At 39.5% G+C, this 19,841-nt stretch overlaps 1 pseudogene; it reads right to left on the bottom strand.

Annotated features, from left to right (window-relative positions):
- Nucleotides 1–10,058: 10,058 nt before the first annotated feature.
- LOC148773275 (Y-box-binding protein 1-like) lies at nt 10,059–12,489 on the bottom strand (annotated as a pseudogene).
- Nucleotides 12,490–19,841: the final 7,352 nt, after the last annotated feature.

Here is a 19,841-nt window from a genome sequence, read left to right as displayed (position 1 = left end):
ATGAGTCATGCCTTATAGGGCCACCCAAGATGGATGGGTCATGGTGGGGAGTTCTGACAAAATGTGGTCCACTGGAGAAGGGAATGTCTAACCACCTCAGTCTTCTTGCCTTGAGAACCCCATGAACAGTATGAAAAGGCAAAAAGATAAGATACTGAAAGACAAATTCAACAGGTGAATAGGTGCACAGTATGCTACTGGAGGAGAGTGGAGAAATAACTCCAGAAAGAATGAAGAGACAGAGCCAAAGGAAAAACAACAACCAGTTGTGTATGTGACTAGTGATGGAAGAAAAGTATGATACTGTAATGAACAATATTGCATAAGAACCTGAAATGTTAGTTTCATGAATCAAGGTAAATTGGAAGTGGTCAAACAGGAGATTACAAGACTGAACATTGACATTTTAGGAATCAGTGAACTAAAATGGACTGGAATGTGAGAATTTAATTCAGATGATTATATCTACTACTGTGGCCAAGTAGAAGAAATGGAGTAGCTCTCATAGTCAATAAAAGATTGCACCCAAAATGCAGTAGTTGGGGGCAATCTAAAATATACCTAATGATTTCTGTTCAATTTCATGGAAATCCATTCAGTATCAAAGTAATCCAAGTCTATACCCCAACCACTAATGCCAAAGAAGCTGAAGTTGAAAGGTTCTGTGAAGATCTACAACTTCTAGGACTAACACCAAAAAAAAAAAAAAAAAAAGATGCCCTTTTCATCATAAGGGACTGGAATGAAAAAGTAGGAAGTCAAGAGATACTTGATTAACAGGCAATTTTGGCCTTGGAGTACAAAATGAAGCAGGGCAAAGACTAACAGAGTTTGTCAAGAGAATGAACTGGTCATATAGCAAACACCTATTTTCAAAAACACAAGAGATGACTCTACACATGGACATCACCAGATGGTCAATACCAAAATCAGATTGATTCAATTATTTGCAGCCAAAGATGGATAATTTCTATAGATTCAGAAAAACCAAGACTGGGAGCTGACTGTGACTCAGATCATGAATTCCTTATTGAAAAATTCAGACTTAAATTAAAGAAAGTAGGGAAAAACACTAGACCATTCAGTTGTGATCTAAATAAAATCCCTTACGATTATACAGTGGAAGTGACAAACAGATTCAAGGGATTAGATCTGATTAACAGAGTGCCTGAAGAACTATGGACAGAGGTTCGTGACATTAAACAGGAGGCAGTTACCAAGACCATTGCCAAGAAAAAGAAACACAAAGGCAAAATTGTTGTGTGAAGAACCTTTACATATAGCTGACAGAAGAAGAGAAGCTAAAGGGGGAAAAAAAGGAAAGATACACCCATCTGAATGCAAAGTATCAAGAATAGAAAGGAGAGATAAGAAAGTCTACCTCAGTGATCAATGCAAAGAAATAGAGGAAAACAATAGAATGGGAAAGAATAGATATTTCTTCAAGAAAATTAGAGATACCAAGGGAACATTTCATGCAAAGATGGGCAAAATAAATGATAGAAATCATATGGACCCAACAGTAGCAGAATGTACTAAGAAGAAGTGGCAAGAATACACCGAAGAACTATACAAAAAAGATCTTCATGATCCAGATAACCACAATAGTGTGATCATTCACGTAGATCCCATCATCCTGGAGTCCAAAGTCAAGTGGTCCTTAGGAGTCATAACTACGAAAAAGCTAGTGGAGGTGATGAATTCCAGTTGAGGTATTTCAAATTCTAAAAGATGATGCTGGGAACGTGCTGCACTCAATATACCAGCAAATCTGGAAAACTCAGCAGTGGCCACAGGACTGGAAAATGTCAGTTTTCATTCCAATCCCAAAGATAGGAAAAGCCAAAGAATGTTCAAACTACTGCACAATTGCACTCATCTAACATGCTAGCAAGGTAATGCTCAAAATTCTCCAAGCCAGGCTTCAACAGTACATGACCCAAAAAATTCCAGATGTTCAAGCTGGATTTACAAAAGGCAGAGCAACCAGAGAAAAAAACAACAGAGTTTCAGAAAAACATCTATGTCTACTTTATTGACTATGTCAAAGCCTTTGACTGTGTGGATTACAATGAACTGTGGAAAATTCTTAACGTGATGGGAATATCAGACCACCTTACCTGTATCCTTAGAAATATGTATGCAGGTCAAGAAGCAACAATTAGAACCAGACATGGAACAATGGGCTGATTACAAATTAGGAAAGAAGTACATCAAGGCTGTATTTTGTCACCCTGCTTATTTAACGTATAAGCCAAATATATCATGTAAAATGCCTGGATAGATGAAGCGCAAGCTGGAAGCAAGATTGTTGGGGAAATATCAATAATCTCAGATATGCAAATGATGCCACACTTACAGCAGAATGTGAAGAAGAGCTAAAGAGCTTCCTGATGAAAGTGAAGAGGAGAGTGAAAATATTGGCTTAAAAGTCAGCATTCCAAAAACGAAGTTCATGGCATCCAGTCCCATCATTTCATAGCAAAGAGATTGGGAAACAATGGAAACAGTTGCAGACTTTATCTTCTCGGGCTCCAAAATCACTGCAGATGGTGACTACAGCAATGAAATTAAAAGACACTTGCTCCTTGGAAAAAAAGCTATGACCAACCTAGACAGTATATTAAAAAGCAGAGACATAACTTTGACAATAAAGTTCCATCTAGTCAAAGATGTGGTTTTTCCAGACCTGCCTCCTGAGAAATCTGTATGCAGGTCAAGAAGCAGCGGTTAGAACCAGACATGGAACAACAGACTGGTTCCAAATTGGGAAAGGAGTACATCAAGGTTGTATACTGTCACCCTGATTATTTAGCTTATATGCAGAATGAATCATGAGAAATATTGGACTGGATGAAGCACAAGCTGAAATCAAGATTGCTGGGAGAAATATCAATAACCTCAGATATGCATATGACACCAACCTTTTGCAGAAAGTAAAGAGGAACTAAAGAGCCTCTTGATGAAAGTGAAAGAGGAGCGTGAAAAAGTTGACTTAAAACTCAACGTTCAGAAAACTAAGATCATGGCATCTGGTCCCATCACTTGATGGTAGATAGGTGGGGAAACAATGGAAAAAGTGGCAGACTTTATTTTGGGGGGCTCCAAAATCAATGCAGATGGTGACTTCAGCTATGAAACTAAAAGACGCTAGCTCCTTGGGAGAAAAGTAATGAGCAACATAGACAGCATATTAAAAAGCAGAGGCGTTATGTTACCAACAAAGGTCCGTCTAGTCAAAGATATAGTTTATCCAGTAGCCATTTATGGATGTGAGCGTTACTTTACTAGTGTGTGACATGAGTGCAATTATGCGGTAAGTTTGAGCATTCTTTGGCATTGCCTTTCTTTGGGATTGGTATGAAAACTGACCTTATCCAGTCCTGTGGCCACTGAGAGTTTTCCTAATGTGATGACATATTGAGTGCAGCACTCTCACAGAATTATCTTTTAGGATTTGAAGTAGCTCAACTGGTATTCCATCACCTCCACTAGCTTTGTTCGTAGTGATGCTTCCTAAGGCTCACTTGGCTTCACATTCCAGGATGTCTGGCTCTAGGTGAGTGATCAACACCATCGTGATTAACTGGATCGTGAAGATCGTATAGTTCTTCTGTATATTGTTGCCACCTCTTCTTAACATCTTCTGCTTCTGTCAGGTCCATATCATTTCTGTCCTTTATTGAGCCCATCTTTGCATGAAATGTTCCCTTGGTATCTCTAATTTTCTTGAAGAGACCTCTAGTCTTTCCCATTCTATTGTTTTCCTCTATTTCTTTGCATTGATCGCTGAGGAAGGCTTTCTTATCTCTCCTTGCTATTCTCTGGAACTCTGCATTCAAATGGGTATATCTTTCTTTTTCTCCTTTGCTTTCCACTTCCCTTCTTTTCACAGCTATTTGTAAGGCTTCCTCAGACAGCTGTTTTGCTTTTTTGCATTTCTTTTTTCTTGGGGATGGTCTTGATCCCTGTCTCCTGTTCAATGTCATGAACCTCTGTCCATAGTTGATCAGGCACTCTATCAGATTTAGTCCCTTAAATCTACTTCTCACTTCCACTGTATAATCATAAGGGATTTGATTTAGGTCATATCCGAATGGTCTAGTGGTTTTCCCTAATTTCTTCAATTCAAGTCTGAATTTGGAAATAAGGAGTTCATGATCTGAGCCACAGTCAGCTCCTGGTCTTGTTTTTGCTGACTGTATAGAGCTTTTCCATCTTCGGCTGCAAAGAATATAATCAATCTGATTTCAGTGTTGGCCGTTTAGTGATGTCCATGTATAGAAAAACTAAATGTTCATTATTCAAGTATTTTTATAGTCTGTGCCTCTTCTCTACTGAGATTCAAAGGATTCCACTTATATAATGATAGGAAAAGGGAACAATTGTAAAATCTGTTGATATAGTTTCTGAAGGAAATGATATTTTATAAAGAGCAGTAACTAAATTATTTTCTAGAAAAATTAATTTTCTGTCAGTAATTCTGTCACTATGAAAGAGCAAATACCCTTGCAAATAGGCTATAAACAGAGAAGATAAATTATCAAGCACCTCAATCAAACATAGATTTATGCTCACTTTTAGCTAGTTTTACTCAGAGTCTTGATATAATTCAGTTATCAACATCCTTGTTTTTCTGTCAGTAAAGAGAATGTGCTAGTTCTCTTGGGGGATCACCATTTTAATCAATATTTTGTATTTAAGTGTCTGGTACTGTGTTTAATCGGAGAAGGCAATGGCAAGCCACTCCAGTACTCTTGCCTAGAAAATCCCATGGATGGAGGAGCCTGGTAGGCTGCAGTCCATGGGGTCGCAAAGGGTCGGACATGACTGAGCGACTTCACTTTCACTTTTCACTTTCACACATTGGAGAAGGAAATGGCAACCCACTCCAGTGTTCTTGCCTGGAGAATCCCGGGGATGGGGGAGCCTGGTGGGCTTCCGTCTATGGGGTCACACAGAGTCGGACACGACTGAAGTGACTTGGCAGCAGACTGTGCTTAATGGATATTTTTCTGATTAGTAAGTTATTGTTAGTAAAAATGTACATGATGTTTACCTCCATCACTGATTTAAAGAGACTTATTAAAAAATATTAAATTAACTAGGTTTAGAATTGAGATGTACTCACTGCCGTATTTAAAATTGATAATCAACAAGGACCTACTGTACACAAATGGCAATGCTGGCGAATATCCTGTAATAACCTAAATGGAAATCAAATTTTAAAAAGAATATATAATGAATCACTTTGCTGTACACCTGAAACTAACATATCATTTGTAACCAATTATACTCCAACACGAAAGAAAATATTTAAAAAACATAATAAAACGTCAAAGAAGACAAAATAGCAATAAACTAAAAAACATTTAGAATGAGGCAAAATATTATTGTATTTCATAGTATAATAGCTTTATCAGTTTAAATATTAGTTTTCATTTGAAATTGAAGTAAATTAACTCAGCATTGCTCTTTCATATAAAGGCATAAAATACATATACAGATAGATAGAAACATAATGGCATTTTTATCAATCATTCACCTCCTTCTATGTTGCTCCATGATAATAGAACCTGTGCTTTTTATCTCTCTACTCATATTCTGGAATCATTCTCTTTTGTACAACAGATATTTGTTAAGCACCTGCTATTTGTCAGAATGTTTCAGTCTCTGGAGTCATAGCCTTAAAAAAATCCTTGATCTTATTGAATATATATGCTTTACTCCCAAGTAAGGTCAGTCAGTTTAGTCTCTCTTATCATGTCCAACTCTTTGTGAACCCATGGACTGCAGCATACCAGGCCTCCCTGTCCATCAACAAATTCCAGAGCTTGCTAAAACTCATGTCCATTCAGTCTGTGATGGCATCCAATCATCTCATTCTCTGTTGTTCCCTTCTCCTCCTGGCTTCCAACTTTGTCTGATTTTGGTGTTGACCATCTGGTGATGTGCATGTATAGAGTCTTCTCTTGTGTTGTTGGAAGAGGGTATTTGCTATGACCAGTGTGTTCTCTTGGCAAAACTCTATTAGCCTTTGCCCTGCTTCATTCTGTACTCCAAGGCCAAATTTGCCTGTTACTCCAGGTGTTTCTTGACTTCCTACTTTTTCATTCCAGTCCCCTATAACGAAAAGGACATTTTTCTTTTTTTTGAGTGCTAGTTCTAAAAGGTAGACTTGGATTACTGTGACCTTGGAAACAAACAGAGACGATTCTGTCATTTTTGGGATTGCATCCAAGTACTGCATTTCAGACTCTTTTGTTGACTATAATGGCTACTCCATTTCTTCTAAGGGATTCTTGCCCACAGTAGTAGATTTCTCAACATTCAGAAAACTAAGATCATAACATCTGGTCCTATCACTTCATGGCAAATAGATGGGAAAACAGTGGAAACAGTGGCTGACTTTATTTGTTAGGGTTCCAAAATTACTGCAGATAGTGATTGCAGCCATGAAATTAAAAGACGCTTACTCCTTAGAAGGAAAGTTATGATCAACCTTGACAGCATATTAAAAAGTAGAGACATTATTTTGTCAACAGAGGTCCGTCTAGTCAAGGCTATGATTTTTCCAGTAGTCATGTATGGATGTGAGAGTTGGACTATAAAGAAAGCTAAGCGCCAAAGAATTGATGCTTTTGAACTGTGGTGTTGGATAAGACTCTTGAGAAGTGCTTGGATTGCAAGGAGATCCAACCAGCCCATCCTAAAGGAGATCAGTCCTGAGCTTTCATTGGAATGACTGATGTCAAAGCTGAAAATCCAGTACTTTGGCCACCTGATATGAAGAGCTGACTCATTTGAAAAGACCCTGATGCTAGGAAAGATTGAGAACAGGAGGAGAAGGGGATGACAGAGGATGAGATGGTTGGATGGCATCACCAATGGACATGAGTTTGGGTAAACTCCAGGAGTTGGTGATGGACGGAGAAGCCTGGTGTGCTTTGGTCCATGGGGTTGCAAAGAGTCAGACGCGACTGAGCGACTGATATGAACTAAACTCACCTCACATAATTAGCACTTTGTTTTTGTTGTCACGGTGAGAATGTTCATGCTCTACTCTCATAGCAACTTTCAAGTATACAATAACCTACTCTTAACTATAGTCTCCATGTTGTACATTCAGTTCAGTTCAGTTCAGTCGCTCAGTCGTGTCCGACTCTTTGCGACCCCATGAATCACAGCACGCCAGGCCTCCCTGTCCATCATCAACTCCCGGAGTACAGTCAAACTTATGTCCACAGAGTCGGTGATGCCATCCAGCCATCTTATTCTCTGTCGTCCCCTTCTCCTCCAGGCCCCAATCCTTCCCAGCATCAGAGTATTTTCCAGTGTGTTAACTTGTCGCATGAGGTGGCCAAAGTATTGCAGTTTCAGCTTCAGCATCAGTCCTTCCAATGAACACCCAGGATCTCCCTTAGAATGGACTGGTTGGATCTCCTTGCGGTACAAGGGACTCTCAAGAGTCTTCTCCAACACCACAGTTCAAAAGCATCGATTCTTCGGCGATCAGCTTTCTTCACAGTCCAACTCTCACATCCATACATGACCACGGGAAAAACCATAGCCTTGACTAGACGGACCTTTGTTGGAAAAGTAATGTCTCTGCTTTTTAATATATTATCAAGTTTAGTCATAACTTTCCTTCCAAGGAGCAAGCGTCTTTTAATTTCATGGCTGCAATCAGCATCCGCAGTGATTTTGGAGCCCCAAAAAATAAAGTCTGACACTGTTTCCACTGTTTTTCCATCTATTTCCCATGAAGTGATGCGACCAGATGCCATGATCTTTGTTTTCTGAATGTTGAGCTTCAAGCCAACCTTTTCACTCTCCGCTTTCAATTTCATCAAGAGGCTTTTGAGTTCCTCTTCACTTTCTGCCATAAGGGTAGTGTCATCTGCATATCTGAGATTATTGATATTTCTCCCGGCAATCTTGATTCCAGCTTGTGCTTCTTCCAGCCCAGCGTTCCTCATGATGTACTCTGCATATAAGTAAGACCATCGCCATGGAAAAGAAATGCAAAAAAGCAAATGGCAGACTGAGCAGGCCTTACAAATAGCTGTGAAGAGAAGAGAAGTGAAAAGCAAAGGAGAAAAGGAAAGATATAAGCATCTGAATGCAGAGTTCCAAAGAACAGCAAGGAGAGATAAGAAAGCTTTCCTCAGCGATCAGTGCAATGAAATAGAGGAAAGCAACAGAATAGGAAAAACAAGAGATCTCTTCAAGAAAATTAGAGATATCAAGGAAACATTTCATTCAAAGCTGGGCTCAATAAAGGACAGAAATGGTATGGACCTAACAGAAGCAGAAGGTATTAAGAGGTGGCCAGAATACTCAGAAGAGCTTACAAAAAAATATCTTCACTATCAAGATAATCACGATGGCGTGATCACTCACCTGGAGCCAGACATCTTGGAATGTGTAAGTAAGGGCCTTAGAGAGCATTACTACGAACAAAGCTAGTGGATGTGATGGAATTCCAATTGAGCTGTTTCAAATCGTGAAAGTTGATGCTTTGAAAGTGCTGCACTCAATATGCCAGCAAATTTGGAAAACTCAGCAGTGGCCACAGGACTGGAAAAGGTCAGTCTTCATTCCAATCCCAGAGAAAGGCAATACTGTACATTAGGTCTTCGGAACTCACTCATCTACAACTGAAATTTTGTACCCTTTGATGAACATCTCTCCATTTTTCATCACCCCATCCCCTCATGCTCACTTTATTTATTTACTTAAATTGTATTAAATTGAGCCCATTAAAAGAATGAGAATACAAAAGAGGTGAATTCTACTTGCAGAGAGACACGTTTTTTACTTGCCATGATGTTTTGCTGTTTTCTTCTTTTTGCCTCATAACGTACTATATAATCAGTAAGTGTGGGTATCAGTGCACACACTAGGAATTTATTGCTACATTTCCAGTGCAGGGGGAAGAAGATGAAAACAAATGAATTTGGGGGTACTTCTGTGTTGTGTATTCTTACGCTTTGGAATACCCTTAGACTTTCAACCTGCAAGTCCAGAATTAGTCTTAAATTCACTGTAAAGAGATCAATGTTTATGATCACTGCTAAAACTCATTCTAAGAAAAGATTGAAAGGAAGGTCTCAGTAAAATTATAGGCTAGTAGGCTTTAAAAAACGTCAGACAACAGTGATAACAGATGAAAGCAACAGGAAAGATTTTATTGAGAAAATGACCATTCAGGTGAGTAATATCACAACAGCAATGTCAGATCACCTTCAGTATGAGGTAATCTTCGTTTTTGTATTAAAAAATAGTAAAAAAAAAAAAAAACAACAACAACCAGTTTTCAAATTTACTTCACCTAATTCACCTGGGGTTGCAGAATAATAGCTGTGGTTTTGACCAGATCTTTAAAAAGATTACATTCAGAAGTGTGTGTGAGTGTGTTTGTATGTGGGTATGTGTGTACAGAAACTACTAAAGCAGATGGTATGAAGGAATTGAGAAGTACACAGATCTTATAATTTATCTTCACACCTTGGATAAAGAGCATGTATATTTTTCAGGGCCCAAATCTAACAGTCAAGGTGGATGTTTGGACTGAGCTGCAACAAAGTGCATCATTTCCTCAAGGGGACATCACCTGTAGCCCAGGCTAAGGAGTCACTGGTGAGGGAGCCAAACTGTTACTCAGTCCAGGCGGCAGAGGGCGCATCCATGACCAAGAGTTTCTCCTGAAAAACTTGTTTCTTGGCCACAGTGACAGAAGCAGGTATTTCAGTGGGGCTCTTCTTGATCTTGCCCTCTCCTCCCTAGGGGTCCTGGCCCTTGGCCCTTGGTGCAAGTGGCAATACAGGTTATTTGAGTGGCATTATCAATGTCCTGGAGGGGTTGTCTGTTGTGAATTGCTGCTGGCTTGCATCCACTCTCCCTGTGCTCTGTCTCCAGCTCCTCAGAGATGCCTGGTGACCATTTTGGACCAGGAGTGCTGTCCAGGACCCTAGGGTCACTCAGAAGGTAGCTGGGCTCAGACTTGCCAAAGATGGCCTTCCAGCCTTGAGGTGGGGGCAGACCCAGGCAGGTGGTCATATTGGGGGGCCACAGGTTATAGCTGGAACCGATGGGTGGCTGGTGACAGCTGGGGCCATGCAAAAGGGTGGGAAGCGCCTCAGTCTTTGGTCTTGGGGGTGCCCAAGCAGATGGCTTCTGACATCCTGGGCAGTGATGAATCCTTCACTGCTTCCCTCCCGTTCATCAACATTGTCCTTGGTGCCCTTGGAACTGCCTTGTGGTGGCACACAGCGGTGGATGTAGAAGCCCCATTGATATTGGGGTCAGATGGCAGTGTAGAAGCTTCCTTTCACTGAGGCTAACCTGCTAGCCTGGTTATGTTTGTGGCCTCTGTGCACTGCTTGCCCAGCATCATGTCTAACTCCACCCTCTTGCCGTCACCCACAATGAGTTGGTACTTGCCAGGGTTGTTCCAAGTGATGGCTGTCTGGTGAATGAACACATCTTCCTGGGAATCCTGCCTACTGATGAAGCCATACACATTCTTCACGCTCAACCACTTGAGTAAGACTCACACACTCTTAGCGATGATCTTCATGGGCACCTTTCCCTTGGCACTAGCAGCAGTGGCCTTGTGGATCACATCCCCTCTGTGTTGCCCTCATCTAGGGCTAGGGGTGGAACTACACCTCCCAAAGATGCCAGGTTATTGGGGACCTGCCTCGATATAGACCCAGGGTATCCTCGGGATGAACAGTGTCGGCGTCAGCGAGAGAGAGAGAGAGAGAGAGAGAGAGAGAGGCTGATAATTCCTTGGTTTCCACAGGAAACCAATAAAACCCCAGCACGGGGTTTGCTCTATTTACGTAGGCCACAGGTGCCCTCTCGAATCACTGGAGGCACTCCACCAGGGCACCCCCTCGAGTGGGTCTTAGAAGCCCAGGCAGATAAATAAATGCAGAGGGCCCAGTGCTCCAAGGATCTCAACCAGAAAAAGGAGAATAGAGAAAAGGATGGAAAAAGAGAAAAAACGACACGGGGACACCAAGCTTCAGTGAGCAAGGCCCAAAACTTTATTTTCCAGTGCTGCTTTTACACCCTAATTTGTGCACATAAAAAATAGAGAAAGGGAGGTATAGAGTCACGCCAAAATTACGCGGGGTCAGCAATTTTGACCCTTATCAGGATCAGGGCTTATTTTTGTATGTCTCATGATATACAAAAGTTTTAGGTGGTTTACATCATCTTCTGGCCAGGAGGCCTGCTAACAGTTTATGGCCCTCTCTCCTAACAAAGGTTAGTCAGCTAGAAAAAGGCTTATATTCTTTCAAGGTGATTTTCCTAAAGTCAGGCACTATTCTCCAAAGACACATGACAAGGTTACATTCCTATAAGGCAAGGGTGTAGTGAGTTACAAGAAAGGAATTTATTAACTTAAGATCTGATGTGGTTAAATCAAAGGCTACTACTTATTTTCTCTATATGTGATTAATATATTTCCAAGGATACAATAGAAAATATGGAAACTTTGCAGCAAGCATTGATTCAACAATGAAATATTTTTAGTACTATTCTAATGATTTTAACTTCTTCAACAAATTCCTGTATTTTAGAATATTAGGCTTTCTGTCCTTGCATGGCTGAGAGGCTGTAAACAGTCACATTCGTAGTTGTAAGAGTCCGGACAAACTTGTCAGGCAATTTAGAAAGCTATCAGAGGGGCTTGGATTAAAACACTCCTATTAAGCCGAGCAGAACTTTTTAACTACAGCTCTGAATTAATGTTTTCAGAGAAAGGTGGTTGGGGGGAAGCCCCCGTAAGTATTAGAGGACTTGGTAAGAGACGTAAGATAGTAAGGCAGTCAGACTCCGGTTTTCTTTGGGGTAGATGCTTGGTTAAATCCAGGGGGTTCCTCAAGTCCTGATTAGCCTTTGCCCGTCAGGCCTCTTCCCCAATTGACCTTTGCCACGGGTAGGATTTCCCTCGCTGGCTCCCGGCACCAGGTGTTTCTGCCCAACTTAATGGGAGACAGACTCAGCCAGCTCCATGCGGGTGGCCTCGCCTGCTGCACTCATAAGGCCACCCTTGCTCTCATTTCTCAGAGATAAGAGGGAATTTTTTCAGCTCTGAATTTGGAAGTGGGGGAGGGGGGCTTGGGATGGAGGCAAGAGCCTCTTTCTTGGAGGTTCGTGGGTAAGGGCCAAGGGCTTTCTGGCTTTAATCTTAGACTCTTGGAGAGGCCTGTGGCAACTCCTGGGAAAACCGGATGCAGACCTGACAATGGCTACCATGGTGATGGTGAGGTCTAAAGTGGTAGGGGTGTGTTCTAGTTGGGGCTCAAGCTGTAGGGTGGGGCAAATACACCTGGCCCTGGGGTTCCTGCCACCATGTCTGAATACCTTCTGGTTCATGGTGGAGAGGGGGCACACTTGGAGCTCTAGTGAGGGGGACTGAATACCTTCTTGCTTGCTTGAGTGGATGTGAGGAGAGGACCCACTTTCCATTCTTCATCCTTGGTTGGGGAGATTCATAGCCTTTTATGGTCATTCTATCAGTATTCTCTCAAAATTCCATGCTTCTTTCCCCACCTCTGGTGTTCCTTCTATGTGCATCACGTATATTTTGTAACTTTAGGCAAGAGGAAAACCTGCATGATTTTAAGACACACTCAAGCAAACTTACTATGATTTTTGTTTGTTTTGTTTTTGCTTTCCTTCACAGAGACAAAGGAAGGCTGCCAGACCTAGAATACTAGTACTGAGAGGACACTAAACTAGTGTAGATTTATCCAGACTAGTGTTAAGATTGTGACCTAAAACAGATTGTTAGATATTGCTCCAACAAAAATGAGTTTATTCTAGATCTAAAAGAATTGCCATTCAGGGTCTGCAACCATGGTGAGCCACATGCAAGTCTCCCTGACAGGGGGAAGATAACTCTCTCTTAAAGAAAGAAAGGTTAAGAAGGCTACACTAAGCAATGTGAGCACGAGAGGCTGAGGGTTTGAAGGGTGGTGGCTTTTCATTTGCTGAATCCTGGCAGTCTCTCATTGGCTGAGATCTTGCCAGGCAAGAAGATGAAGTCTTTCTTCATCCTGTAGTGCTCTCCTATAATTTCTGAGACCTCTCCTTCTGGCCTCCCGACTCTATTTTACCTGAAGTTTCTCTTTATTAATTTTTATACTTCTCCCCTTTGATCGAGATCTTTCTCTGAAATCATAACTGATCAAGAGCCAGATTTTTCCATTTTCAACAACTTTTAGCCCCAAATCCCAGCGCAGGAAGGACCTTCCCTGGGTGTAGTATCCCATGTTAGAGTGAAAGTCCACAGTTTTCAAGCATAATGAAGACACATTAGAGTAACAAGAAGAAGTAAGAGGGAGAACTCTCAGGTACTTTTTATCTAAAGTTCATGTTATGAAGATCATAGTCATTGGAGACAATCTTAAGCATTGTGCTACCATCAGAGGTTTGTCAGATACACTTTCAGCAGACCTAATCTGAATATCTTGGGAAAGCTATCTTATCAGATATCGTCTTCTTCAATTTCAGAAAATCTTTACTTTCAGATCACCAGATGATGTGCAAGTTCAGTCAGGATTGGTTCTTTCTTTAGGTGTGCCATGCAAATCCAAGAGACTGTTTCCTGGAGCTTGGTGGCACAAGGGTTGGTTAGCAGTCATTGATAGGAGCTTTTCAGCAGCATTGAAGAGGGTCCTTCTGGAAGTGTTTCTTCCAATAGAGGAAATCTCCAGTTTGCAAGATGTGTTGAAATATCACAGCACCTCTCCTTTTATCAGTTGTGGGTCAAAAGTGGCAAGAGACAAGTGGCTATCATTTGACAATCTCAAATGGCAAGAGATTATGTGTTCCAAAACGGGTGAATCTGTTATTCAATAAGATCAATGGCAATGATTTTGGCAAAGGCAATTGGAGGGACTCAACAAATTTTGCCAACTGAATCTTAATAAATGTCATTCGTGTGTTTGATTAAATCAGAGGACTGAGGGGGTTGAGTGCAGTGAAAGTGTTGTAAAACTAGTCAAAGTAATCGAACAGTAAATAGGTTCCTGGATCATTATGAAATTTGAGAGGAATTCCCCAGACAGGTTTTATTTTTTCCAAAAGGACTTAGCCACAGAAGATGAAGTAGCCTGTCTGCAAGGGAAGGCTTCAGTCCAATGTGAAAACATCCTGACCATGGCTAAAGCATATCCAGGAGATTGAAGAAATTGTAAGGAATCCTATTTTCAATTCCTGAAAGCTCCATTAGGCATTTTCAAATGTCCAGAAGGAGTACAGTTGGTCTTCTCCAGGTTGTATTTTGGACAAGTGTGTATTCAAAGAAGACATACAGATAATCCCCTGGAGGAGGGCGTGACAACCAACTCCAGTATTATTGCCTGGAGAATTCCATGGACAGAGGAGCCTGGCTGGACATAGGAGTCCATGGGGTCCCAAAGAATGGGACACAACTGAGTGACTAACACTTTCACTTTTCTGATTGTGGATAGCTGCTTAGCCCTCAGATCATGGCGTAAATGTTTCCTCCTAAGATAGGTTTTCTCTTTTCTCTTATTTCTTCATTTAAGTAGGTTATCCTGTCATTCCTCTGTCTTATACCATACACATTTCCTTCATGGTACACTTTGTTCTAGGGTTTCCCAGGTGGCTCTGTGGTAGAGTCCACCTGCCAATTCAGAAGACTCAAGAGACACAAGTTCGATCCCAGGATTAGGAAGATCCCCTGGAGTAGAAAATGGCAACCCACTCCAGTATTCTTGCCTGAAAAATTCAAAGGAGTCTGGTGGGCTACAGTCCACTGGGTTGAAAGAGTCAGATATGACTGAGCATGCAAACATTTTTACAGACTACAAATACAGAAAATCAATAAAAAATTCAGTGAAGCAAAATATTTTGTTTCTCATAAGCAAAATTGATAAACTCTCAGCTAGATTGACTAATAAGAGAGATAATGTGAATAAATAAAATCAGAAATGAAAGAAGAAGCAATACAACTGATAATGCATAAGTACAAAGACCATAGTAGAGTGAGATGAACAATGTGTGCATGCTTTGTCAGTCAGCCGTGTCCAAATCTTTATGTCAACATGGACTGCAGCCCACCAGGTTCCTCTGTCCTTGGGGATACTTCAGTCACAAATACTGGGGTACATTGCCATGCTCTCCTCCAGGGGATCTGCCATACCCAGGGATCAAACTCAGGTCTCCCACATTGCAGGTGGACTCTTTACTGTCTGAGCCACTAGGGAAGACCAAGAATCCTGGAGGGGGTAGCCTATCCCTTCTCCAGGGGATCATCCAGTCCCAGGAATTGAACAAATCGAGGTCTCCCGCATTGCAGTGGATTCTTTACCAGCTGAGCTACCAGGGAAGCCCAATATGAATTTTAAAAATGCCAAAAGATTTAATAGCCTTAAAAAAATGATATAGTGATATAAACATAAAATCCACCAAGACCGCAATCATGAAGAAGAAGAAGAAAAAAGAACATATGATTAGATTTAAATCTAGTAAGGAAATTGAGTCCATAATGAAAATTCGACACCCACCCTTACACATACACATGAAAGCTCAGGACTAGGCAGCTTCATTAGTGCATTCTACTGAACATTTATTAGAATTAATGAATTCTACTCAACAAAAATTAATGATGACACTTCCTGAAAACTGAAGATGAGAATTCTGTCAAAAGCCTCATGAGCCCAACCATACTCTGACATACTAGCTGGTGAGGCCAATACAAGAAAGAATAATAACACAACAATATCCCTAAGAAATGTACATGCAGATTTTCTGAAGAATATTGGAAAACCAAATTCAAAAGCACATTCAAAGAATCTACATTGAGATCATGTAACATGAACCCCTGGGATATAAGGATGGTTCATCATACAAATCTCAATAAATGCTATACACTGCATTTACAGAATAAAGGATAGAAATCATAGCATCACCTCAACAGATGCAGAAAGAACCACCTGTTAAAATTCTACACCCTTTCATAATAGTAACTCTCAGCCAATTAAGTATAGAAGGAATGAACCTAGAAGTGAAAAGTCCTTAGACGACAGGTACACATCGATCACCATATTCAGTGATGCAAATCTAAAAACTTTTCCTCTAAGATCAGAACAAGAAAAGGGTGCCCTCCTCACCACTTCTATTCAATATAGTATCCAAAATCCCAGCCAAAGCAATTAGACAAGAACTAGAAATAAAATGGAAAAGAAGACGTAAAATTGCCTCTGTTTGTAGATGACATGAAAATCTGTTTAGAAAACCCTGAAGATTAGGCAAAAAAAAAAATCAACTAACATATCATTTCAATACATGCAGAATACAAAATCAGCATGGAATAATCAGTCCCATTCTAATCAGTCCCAAACCTTCCCTATTTCAAGGTGTGTGAAGATGCACACAATAGCATTACAATATATAGGCTATGGGGCGACAAAGACTTCAATTGAGTGTACTTGTGTGTCAAAGTAGGAGATGAAAATTTGCGAGTTGACAAACTGTATTCAAACTAATAAAACTATTCTTAAGCAAAAGGAAAAATTTCTGATATTTATAATTGAATCTACAGTTTTACCCTTTCCAGAATGTCCTATAATTGGCATCATGCAGTGTATAACCTTTTCCTGACTAGTTTCTTTTACTCAATAACATTCATGCAGGTTTCATACATTTCTTTTTGTGATTTGATAGCTCATTTCATTTTATTCTTGAATACTATTCTGTTACATTGATGTACAATAGTTTGTTTATCCATTCAGCTATTAAAGGACATTTTGGAGACTTCCAATTTGTGTGTGTGAGAGACAGAGAAATAGAGTCGTAATTAAACTTTTATATAATCCATGTGCATGTTTTTGTGTGGTCATTAGCTTTCAAATCATTTGGTGAACTATCTAGGAGCATAAATGCTAGATTGTATGGTATGGCAATATTTAGAGATTGCTTCTAAAGTGAGTGTATCATTTTGCATTTCCCATAACAATGAATGAGAGTTCCTATTGTTCTTCCTCTTTGCCAGTAATTTGTTTTGTCAGAATTTGTATTTGGCCATACCAACAAGTGTGTAGTAGGTGTCTCATTGATTTCACCAGTCTACTATAAAATGTTATCTTATTTCCATATTTCCATTGTGTTTTATTATCATACATTCTTCAGGTGTTTTATCTTTAATCTGAAGTTTAAATAGATCTTCTGCTCAGCAAAACATCTGCTGATGTTTATACCGTCAGTGATTACTTTGCTAAATTAGTCTTCTAATAATTTTTTCAGGAAGGACTCATACCTTTATATCATGTATATTGGAAAATATTTATTTTTAATTGAACAACACTGACCACATTTTATTTTCCTGAGTACTGTTTTGCCGACTAATATTTAGTGTCTCCACATCAAAGTTTAAATTCGGCATGAAGGCCTTCTTTTTTTGTTTGTTTGCTTTGATATTTTAATATACATACTAGGTGTTAATAAAGTCTATATTAGTACCAGTTGAAGCTGTACATTTACTCTGAAGTTTTACTTACATTACAAGCATATATTTATTTTATTGGAATCTTGACTTTATTATGTGTCTCTTTTACGTGATTTTGAAAAAAAAAAACACGAAATGCCCATTATTCAAGTATTTTTATAGTCTGTGCTTCTTTCTACTGATGTTCAAATGAATCTTCATATAATGTTAGAAAGATGGAACAAAAATAAAATATGTTGACATTGTTACTGAAGGAAATATATTTTAAAAAGAATAGCTATACTATTTGCTATTTAAAACCAGCAAAAGGAGTTTTTTCACAGTGTATTTTGTAATTATAATTGTCCAAATGCTTTTTCATATAGTCCATAAACAGAGAAGCTCAATTAGCTAGCAACTCAATTGAACATAGGTTTCTAGAAGATTTAATGTTTGGTTTTAACTAGTTTAACTCACAGTCTTTTTCAGTTATCCACATTGTTTTTTCTGTTAGTAAAGAGAAGGTGCTAATTCTCTTGGGGGAACACTATTTTAAAAAATATGTTCCAATGTTTTTGATTTTCAAGAGAAAAGAAATCTTAAAGTAGATACTTGTTTTCAAGTGCCTCCTACTGTGTCTAATGAATATTTTTCTAATTGATATGTTATCATTAGTAAAATGTACATTCTGTTTACTTCCAACACTGATTTAAGGTGACTTACAATAACTGACATGTTTAATTAAATATGTTTTGGATTGAAGTGTACACAATGCAATATTTAAAATGGATAACAAACAAGGACCTACTTATGCCACAGGGAACTATGCTGAATACTCTTTAATCTAAATGGGAATGGAATTTGACAAAGCATATATATATATATATATATAAAATATGAATAAATGAATCACTTTGCCGTATACCTGAAACTAACACAACACGGTTAGCCAATTATGCTCCAATATAAAATAAAAGAAGAAAGTAAATTTTCATATAAGACAAAAATTGCAATAAACTAAAAAAAAATTGAAAGTGAAAGTCCATCAGTCGTGTCTCTTTGAGACCCTATGGACTGTATAGACCAGAATTCTCCAGGTCAGAATACTGGAGTGGGTGGCATTTTCATTCTCCAGAGGATCTTCCCAACCCAGGAATCAAACCCAGGTCTCCCACATAATGAGGCAAGATATTATTGTACTTCACAGTATAATAGCTTTATCAATATCAATTGGTCATTATTTAAAATTGAAGGAAATTAACTCTGCATTACTCTTTCACATAAAGGCATATAAATACATAGCAGATATAGACAGAATATGTAATGTCATTTCTATCAGTCTTTCATCTCCTTCTATGTTGTTCCATGGTAATGGAACCTGTGCTTGGTATCTCTCTATTGATATACTGGAATCATTCTCTTTCATACACCAGTTGTTTCTTTTTCTTTTTTTTGGTAATTAATTTATTTTTTATTGGAGGCAAATTATTTTACAATATTATATTGGTTGGTTTTGCCATACATTGACATGAATTCACCCCGGGTTTACATAAGTTCCCCCTCCTGAACCCCCTTCCCACCTCCCTCCTCCCTTTATCCTCCCTCTGAGTCATTCCCGCATGCCAGACCCGAGCATCCTATAACATGCATTGACCCTGAACTAGTGATTCATTTCACATATGACAACATACGTGTTTCAATGCCATTCTCCCAAATCATCCCACCCTCACCCTCTCCCACAGAGTCCCAAAGACTGTTTTATACATCTGTGTCTCTTTTGCTGTCTCGTATACAGGGTTATCATTTCCGTCTTTCTAAATTCCATATATATGCGTTAGTATGCTGTATTGGTGTTTTTCTTTCTGGCTTACTTCACTCTGTATAATAGGCTCCAGTTTCATCCACCTCATTAGAACTGATTCAAATGTATTCTTTTTAATGGCTGAATAATACTCCATTGTGTATATGTACCAAAGCTTTCTTATCCATTCGTCTGCAGATGGACATCTAGGTTGCTTCCCTGTCCTGGCTATTATAAACAGTGCTGCAATGAACATTGGACTACATGTGCCTCTTTCAATCCTGGTTTCCTCGGTGTGTATGCCCAGGAGTGCGATAGCTGGATCATATGGCAGTTCTATTTCCAGTTTTTTGAGGAATCTCCACACTGTTCTCCATCGTGGCTGTACGAGTTTGCATTCCCACCAACAGTGTAAGAGGGTTCCTTTCTCTCCACATCCTCTCCAGCATTTATTGCATGTAGACTTTTGGATAGCAGCCATTCTGACTGGTGTGAAATGGTATCTCATTGTACTTTTGATTTGCATCTCTCTGATTATGAGGGATGTTGAGCATTTTTTCATGT

Source organism: Moschus berezovskii, chromosome X (assembly GCF_049115385.1).
Source record: "Moschus berezovskii isolate FMDL1 chromosome X, NW_MosBer_1.0, whole genome shotgun sequence".
NCBI lineage: Eukaryota > Metazoa > Chordata > Mammalia > Artiodactyla > Moschidae > Moschus > Moschus berezovskii.
This window is presented reverse-complemented; position numbering and strand designations above follow the sequence as displayed.